Source organism: Euphorbia lathyris, chromosome 5 (genome assembly GCF_963576675.1).
Source record: "Euphorbia lathyris chromosome 5, ddEupLath1.1, whole genome shotgun sequence".
Taxonomy (NCBI): domain Eukaryota; kingdom Viridiplantae; phylum Streptophyta; class Magnoliopsida; order Malpighiales; family Euphorbiaceae; genus Euphorbia; species Euphorbia lathyris.
The window spans coordinates 93,618,768-93,627,803 of NC_088914.1; the positions used below are offsets into that span (position 1 = coordinate 93,618,768).

At 34.7% G+C, this 9,036-nt stretch overlaps 1 long non-coding RNA gene across 1 annotated transcript; it reads right to left on the bottom strand.

Annotated features, from left to right (window-relative positions):
• Positions 1 to 1,714: 1,714 nt before the first annotated feature.
• Positions 1,715 to 5,685, bottom strand: LOC136230813 (uncharacterized). The gene is made up of 3 exons (XR_010689543.1): positions 5,240 to 5,685; positions 2,729 to 2,958; positions 1,715 to 2,198 (listed from the first exon to the last, which is right to left on the bottom strand). It is a non-coding gene; the product is annotated as an uncharacterized lncRNA (long non-coding RNA).
• Positions 5,686 to 9,036: the final 3,351 nt, after the last annotated feature.

Sequence of the window (9,036 nt, forward strand, 5' to 3'; positions counted from 1 at the left end):
GACTGTTAAGACCCATAGAATGATTCTCAGAAATCATTTTGATTGCTTCCAAATTATCAGACTCCACAGAGAGCCTCTTAACACCCAGCCTTTTAGCAAAATTGATTCCAGTAAGAATAGCCCAGAGCTCCACAGAAAAGGAAGAACCCAACCCTAAATTTTGGGAGAACCCAGAAAGCCAGGCGCCCCCTGCATCTCTAAGCACACCTCCAGCCACAATCTTACCGTTACTGAGGCAGGAACCATCAGTATTCAGCTTCACAACCCCCTCTCTTGGCCTGCTCCATCCCACGAGATGGACATCACAACACTGAGAGGCTCTGGCAAGGGACTCTCCTTTGAAACTATCGATAATAGAGAAAAGTTTTTTCGAGAAGAAATCAGCTAAGTTTGTCATAAAAACATATTTTTTAAATATAGTATTATAATTAATTAAATTATTTTTTTATTTTTAATTAATTTATATGGAATAAGTTTTAAGTTTATATGTATATACATGCTATTTGATTTTCATCCTTTTTTTAATTCTTTAATATTTTAATAAATATGAAGAAAAAATAATTATATTCAAATCGTAGTTCTTATTAGTGGTGTCGCACTTTTAAAAATGAGCGACACAAAGATAACACACTCCTTGTGTCGCTTTGTTAAAAGCGCGTCACAAGCTTGCTCTTGTGTCACACTATAAGACAGGCGATACAAGAAGTAACTCGTTTGTGACGTATGCTCTTAAAGCATGACACAAGTGGTTTAATTCACCAACTGCAAAATCAACAATCAAAGTTAAGACAATATTTATATACATTAATATTACGAACACAATTCAATAACTTTTTGCAGATGCCACCAAATCACTTACATGCTGACTAGTTAAATTTAAACACAGATATTACACTAGATTAGAGTATATTTTAATTCCAAATAAATTAAAAGGTTAGATATTGTTATTGAAAGTCTTAAATCCTTAAAAGTTTTAGTTAGCAGTAATAAGAAAATTAATTAAAAATAGAAGTTAGTTGAAAAAAAACAAAGGATGGTGAGATGTAGTAAAATAACATTTTGTTTGGGGAAAGTAGCACCTATGTATCTTGATTCAGTACCCATTCTGTCATAGTGGAGTTTAAGGGCTTCAACTACTCTTGCTGATATTGATCACCTCAAATATCAGTTATGTCAATAAAGTCAATGGGTGTTTCTATTTGTACACATGTTCATACACTTGCCACTTCAAGAGTTAATATACTATATCACTTAATCAAGAAATTGAAGATTCACCATCTGTCAAAAAGATGATTTAATTCATTTTTCTTTTGAAAAGATAAAATAAAATAAAGCAATGGAATGGTCCAATTCACAGTTCATAATTGGACTAATAAGATGACATCAATTAGGATATACCAAGTAAAACAAGAAACTATAAATTACAACATGGCTTACGTGGATAACATTAAGGAGATGCAATGAAATTTGTCTGACTTCTTCATCAGGGTACTTACAACCATATAATACAAATTAATATATATCTACCCTTTGGTTCAATCTCTTAATTTACATTTTCTAATGTTAAATTCAACTCTATATATATTGCAAAGGAGTGGATCATATACAAGCTACAAGATAATATATTGCAAAGGAGTGGAATCATATGCAATATATATGCAATATTCTTAATTTCTCGAGATTATAAGAGACCGAAAGAATTGGAGTGATTAAATCACCTGTTATGTCTTGTATTTTATCAGTTCCTTTAATGTATCAAGCATATACAGAAAGCCAGTAGAATCAAAAAACAAATATCCCCAGTAACCAACCCTCTAAATACAAGGTTTCAGCAGTTGTCTTTTGGTCTCCTCCATAACTTGCACGAACACCAGAGTAGCCAATTGTTACCTTTCATGGTGGTTGGTCCTTGCAACCAGAGCTCCCCTCACTAGCCAAGAGGAAGGCCTCTCCTACTGAAGGATCAGCAACCTTGGCTTCCATATCTTCAGCCAAGTGTCCAACGGAAACATGTAGCTTTATTTCTTCCAGTGTTATTGTCCTTGTTGTCCCACCTCCCGTCTCAATCTTCATGATTGATTATAAGATTCATTTATTGGGTGAAGCTGCAATATAGGCATGGAACTTGGCGACGAGTTTGTCATGAGGGGGTGAGCTTTGTTTAACTAAAGGAACACTTGTAAACTCTTCCATTTATGCTGATAAGGAAAGTAATAGTTGTTTATCTACCAGTCCACAACTTGTTAGCAGTTCTGTTACAGGACTGGACCAGTTCTGTAATTATTCTGTTACAAAACTAGACAAATTCTGTTTCTGTAACAGAACAGGTCATGTTCTGTTACAGAACTGGTCTAGTTCTGTAAATAGAAACAGGATTGGACCAGTACTGTTTCTGTAACAGAACAGGCCATGTTATGTTGCAGAATTGGTCCAGTTCTGTAAACAAAACTGGTCTTAGTTGTTGGTTCAGCTGTATTTGGAGCTAAAGTTATGCTGAAGGTAATAGATACAGATGAATCTCGAATAACTTTAACACAAAACTACAGTTTAAGCAACTTGCCCAAAAAGAAAAATCCAATAAAAAGCATACAGAAATGGGGGAAAAACAAACAAATATAGGGCTTTCCGTTTCTTAATTAGTTTTAAACAGACCAGTGTGTCGTATTTACACTGATTGCTGCAATCATTGAGTCCATATTATAGAAAATTGGCAGAATAGACAACATACCTGCTCTATTGAATTTTCTTACTGAATGACAAATCCATCCTATTGCCTCCAAAACTAATGTTCTATATTCTTATCATGCCAGCAGTAACACGAACAGAACTTGATGATTGTGCACGGTTTAATTGAAGAGCTGACTCCTTCATAGGGAACTCCAAAGCAAATGTAGGAGGTGCTGAAATGCCACCCAAACATGTGATTGACCTGCTTTATGAAGGGATACTTCTTCATATCTACACCATATACAAGTTCAAAAAGAAATTAATTTCATATCCACAACGGTAAGGAAATGTAACATAAATAGCAAATAAATACAGATATCAATAATATTGTTACTTTTATTATACTCTCTCTCTCTCTCTATCTCATCCATTAACCTGTTTTCTATTGGACTTCCAACATTGTCCACCACTAAGCACTAGGTAGCCTAGTTTCTCCATTTACTATTTATGCATGTTTGTCCATTCATTCATATGCATGTCTATTGTCTAATCTTGTATATCAACCAAACAAATCTAAGCTATTCCTAACCAAACAAGTGCTGCCCAAATGGTAGCTATTTCTCAATTATACTTAACTAGCTCATTAATTAGAATACAGTTACAATAAGTACAAAATTGTTTATATGAAATCTAAAAGGGGATTGAATCAAATTCCATTCAGTAAATCATAGCTTATATAGCATGCACTAGTAGCAATCACTGAATAAATTTGACAGACCTTAATTGGGATATTTTGTTGCTAGACTCTGAAAATAGAAGCTTGATCATAGGATGTAACTCCAACTTATGTACTGATTCAGCACTTCATTCTTAATCAGAACAGATACCAGAACAACACCATGAGTCTGGGTTTACAATAACAACTTAAGCCTCTTTCATCTAACTCCAACTTAACTCATATTGCTTTTAAGCCTATCTTTTTTCTTCAGAAAAAAAATGTTATAGTATACATTAATATTACGCTCCTTATAAACCAACATATATAATAAAGTAGATTGTTCCACTGACCAACTTTCATACGAAACCAATGCTGCTAGGTTTGTTTTAGAAAAAAAGACCTTCTAAAACAAGGAATCTTAATTAATAATAAGCATATAATAAAATAAATGATACTGATGAAGAAGTAGTTGATCAAAAATTGGGTAATTGCCTACAACACACTATGATGCATAACATATATACTCACTGTATCATAATACAGCATAACATATAATGTGCATGCACATGTACCTTCATTTCATGAATATATACCAATTAATTGATTGATTACCTCTATAATGATCATGTTAAGAGTGTCAATCCGGTGTTTAATGATTCTGCAGGTATATTTAACGATTCAAGTGCATAAAGGGAAGCCACTATAGATGATATTAGAATCAATATCAAATAAATCTAGTTTGAAAGCAAGCTGTAAGGAGAAAGAAGCTAAGAAGGCGAGCTCTCAAACGGATGGATCCGCTGATGAGCATGAAAAAACAAGTGAAGGAGGCAGGGAAGTAAGTCTTCTAAGAACATAATAAGGGATGCACCCAGAGCGTAATCCCTTACCCTGGAAACAGAAGTAAATAAACCTTTTCGACAGTCCCATGATTTAAACTGGTGGGTTCCTAAAGAGTCTGATGAAGAGATATTTATATGGATAACCCACAAAACAGGATACCTGGCAACAAAGATTGTTTTGTTTAGAACTACAAGCAGATGCCAGGGTTGGACCCTAAGGTTGCAGTACACAGGCCAGGGTTGCCTCCACACCAATGCCCTACAAAAAAGGCCCCGATGAGTTCAAGAAAGCAAGCAGCCTCAAAGCCCAATAGAGAGCCTACTGACCCTGCTGTGCTGGTGACAAGCCGGTCATCTTTGGTAGAGTAAGACCTCCCCATCACGTAGGATTGGATAAGCAAGTTTCCCTCTATTCATAAGTGCTAATTCCTTTAGAGCCAATCCCAATCTCTCATTTCCTTTACTAGTGGATAATAGAATTAGGAACAATAGTAAAAAACTAGAATACTCAAAGACTTCAAGTGCTCTTGCTATCACTGATAGCAATCTCCTTCCAAGCGAGCTTGCATTGCAGGCCATGTGCTTGTCCTGGTTCTCCTTTTCTAATGCTTGTGAAAGAGAAAGCAATTGGAGAGAAAATACCCAACTACTCACAAGCTGTCGAGGCCCAAGGAAGCGAAGTCATGGGACTTTCTTCCCAAAAATCCTTCTTAGTCGTCGAGCTTCTTTCGTTCAAGATTCACTTTGCTTTGAAGGGCAAGGCTTCTAAACTAAGAAAATAGTGCGAGAACAGAATCGAGATAGGGATTTTACTCTTCTAAACCCATCACCATTCAACCATTAAAATCACACGCAACGAGAGCAGCAGAACAAAAAAATCAAAAATCAAAATCAAAAGATACCAGCACAGAGTATATTCTTAGGTTCAGGTTCTCTACAGGAGTATATGCTTAGTCTCCTGGGTAAATGTTCTAATATTAAAACAATAGCTAATAGAGAATGTGAATCTTACTTTGTTCAATGAAGGGTGCTGAAATAGAGCATGCAATAGAGAAATTCCGGATCGACGCAATTTATTTGAGCATTCATCAAGCCAACCACCACAAGCAAGAACCTAATCGGACAGAATGATTGGACCGAACTTCTGTGATGGAGTGTGAAAAGTCTGATGAAATCGATTGAGATTGACAAGAAAATAAAGATGACCTAGAATTTGGAAGAGCAATCGGGGATGGTGTGTTTGGGGGGAATGAATTGGCAGCACTGAAAATTGTTAGGTTTTCTGAAATATTAGGAGTAAAGCCATGGATTGAGGTGTACAGATTTGTTTGAGCTTTTGTGGAATTAGGTTGAGTTTTTGGAATAAAGGTTTTGTCTAAAGCTTTTAGAATTTGTGTGAGCTTGAACCGAAATTGCAAATTTTTTGGAGGGGTTTTTTTTTTAGTACTGGGCGGTAATCTCAATATTTGGGGGGAGGGAATACTTGGCGCTCTGTCCAAATCCAAATTTTTGGGGAAATTATTTGAAAGAAATAATGAGAATGAAAAATCTTATTAATATTATAGTTAAATAAAACAATGAGAATAATGAAAAACCAAATTATTAAATTGGTTAAAAGATAAGTATTTATGAGAATAAAATAAAATAAAATTTATTGAATAAAATGTTTTGTGATTAATAATAAAATATATATCTTTCAAAAAAAATAAAATATATAATATATTTTCATTAAAATTATGGAAATTATGTGTTTAATGATATTCTCATTGATTTTTTCTTACTAATACTCAATTTTTTTTGTAGTGTATTGAAATAAGGTGGGAGTGAATGTGACCTAGAGGAAAACATTTTTTTTTATCTTTTAGATGAAATATATTTTTATTAATTTAATTTCTTTTAGTTTTCCTTAATAAAACGGCAAATCTAAAAAAAATGAACAAAAAAAATGGAGGGAAATAATATTAAGGCGGGTACATGAAAAAAAGTGAAAATTTTACTACATAATAAATTATTGTTTGCCACCAAATAAATTACCCGTGGCATTAGTAAGTTTATGCCACGCTTAAACTTTTCCCGTGGCATAAACAAGTTCAGCCACACAAAAAAAAAAAAATACCGTGGCAAGATTCGTGGCACAAGTATATGTTTGCTACGGAATAAACTTAACTGTGGCATAAATACATCAAGTGATCAAAAGTTTATGGTGTAATCCATTTTTCCCGTGGCTAACTAAAAATATGCCACGAATTTTACATTCTCGTGGCATGATTCGTGGCACAAGTGCTCATTTGTTGTAGTGTTAGTTGTGTCGCGTTTACAGAACGCGCGACACTAGTTACTCTGTTGTGTCGCTTTATCTTCAAGCGCGACACAAGAGGTGCGACACAAGTGAGCATTTCTCTACTAGTGTGCACTAAAACTGTCACAATACACTGTAGCCTGATCATGATGTAGACCAAGATCACCAACCAGTCCTTTACGCCAAATCCCATCCTTAGCAACTTCAGTTAGTGCCATATACTCTGCTTCTGCAGTAGACAAAGTCACTGTAGGCTGCAAAGTAGCTTTCCAACTGACAACTCAACCGCCAAGAGTGAAAACATAACCAGTCATAGATCTTCTACTGTCAACATCTCCAGCATAATCAGAGTCTGAAAAACCTGTTACGAAACACTATGTATCACCTCCATAAATGAGACCAATGTCAGATGTACCTTTTAGGTACCTAAAAAATCCTCTTCACAGCTTGCCAATGCTCCTTGCCAGGTTCACCCATAAACCTCCTAACAACACTAACAGACTGTGCAAGATCAGGTCTAGTGCCGACCATTGCATACATCAAGCTTCCTACTGCACACTACAACAAATCATCACTTGCGCCATGGTTAGAACGTGGCACAAGTATAATATTTTCGTGGCTATTCAATTTAGCCACGGAAATTCAAGGTAGACACTCTCGTGGCGCAAGTGAGCGTAGCTAAGTAATTGCCACGGAAAAATAGTAGTCATGGCATAAATTGGTTTTTGTGCCACGGGAAAATCCATGGCTAATCATATCCTTTTGTCACGTGTCAAATTGTGGCGTAAATAAAATACACGTGGCAAGATATATACTGTGTGACAATAGACCCTACTTGGCCAGGAGCATAACCGTGACGAAAATAAAACCCTTAAAACCTTGTTTAGCCACGTGTATAATCGTAAACATTTGTATCTAAAAACTTTTCTCATCACGAATACTTGTGGTGGTGATTGTTTTCCAACAAAAAATTATTTATTTATTTAATCTTTTTTGTTCAATATATATAAAGCAAATAACAAGTTCCAACTTAGCTTATAATAATAACCTGCTTCCTAAAGATGGTGCACCAAAACCAAAATCAAAATCAAAATCAAACAACTTGGGAATATATATATGAAAGCTATTATATCTGAGAAAGGGGAAAAACAAATAAAGAGTAACTCTTTTCTTTTATTGAATAATGATTACATCTGAAATCTATTAATTGTGAAGCTGAAATTCTACATACATTTTTCTTGATAACAATTGAGGAGCTAATGCTTCCAAAAAGCTAAGGACCATGTAGCTCTCGCGACCATCCAGAGAAATAAGCAATGTGATTCTAAAAATGAAAAATTGAATTAGAACTTTAGACATATCATCAACTCGTTGTGTAGTATAGATGGAAAAATGAGGTGAATTTGTAATAGTGAGACTCATTAAGCATACCTCAATAGCATGGACAACACTATTATGGCCCTTTATCCTGGCAACGCCTAGAGCTGTATGACAATAATCATTACTAACTAAAGTGTTCACTGCAATATTAACAGAACAACTAAACTCACATTAGTTTTAGGCTTATACAAGAGTATGAATCAAACTCCATGTAATAGGATTATATAAAAACCAAAGAAACTCAAATGGGCTATAAGGCATACCTCCATTAGAGAGAAGTAAGAGAACAATCTGCTGCATTCCTCTTTTTGTTGCATGATGCAAAGGAGTATCCGCATGACGCCCTGCACATTAGGGAATGTGCCTTTGCATTATTGCTTAAATAATTGATAAACTAAGACATTAACATATGACAACAATATAGATAGTTAAAAAAATAGAATGAACCGGGATAATAAGCATTAACATTAGCTCACATTTCTATGAAAGTCCTAGCAACATTTAATAACCAAGAATCAATGGTCGCCAGAATAAGAGGAGTTTTTCCTTTTTTATTAATCAAGTGCACCCACAAAAGAAAGCTTAAAATCCAAAACTTAAATAATAGAATTTCACCTTATTATTGAATCTTGCTTTTGAAATGATTTCTATGGACACCACTTCAAACTCTTTAGCCTTGTTATCTCCTTCCTCTACAGAGACCTTCATGTTGAATAAATAAAGCAACCCAGGAATAAAATAAGGAAGCAAAGTATAATAATATGAACATTTGCTTGCATGAAGCTCCCAAAAAATAGAAGGAAACATTGGAAAGTCAGATAGTGTCAATGTAGTATTTTAAGGATTCCTAGCCATTCACCACAAATATTTTATAAATACAAACACATGTATAAAATAAGGAAGCAAAGTATAATTGTTGTCAGAGTTTTGCAATTTCTTATGATTCACAAAAGCTATTTTTCTAAAGCATGACTATCATCTTATTTTATCAATTAAATTTTACCTTTTATCAACAGCATCACTTTTGATCCCAACAAGGACATATTGATATCACTGCCCGTTCAGATCTTACCTCCTCAATCCACTTAGAAGTGTTCAGAAATGATTCCGTATCTACATATGCATCTTGA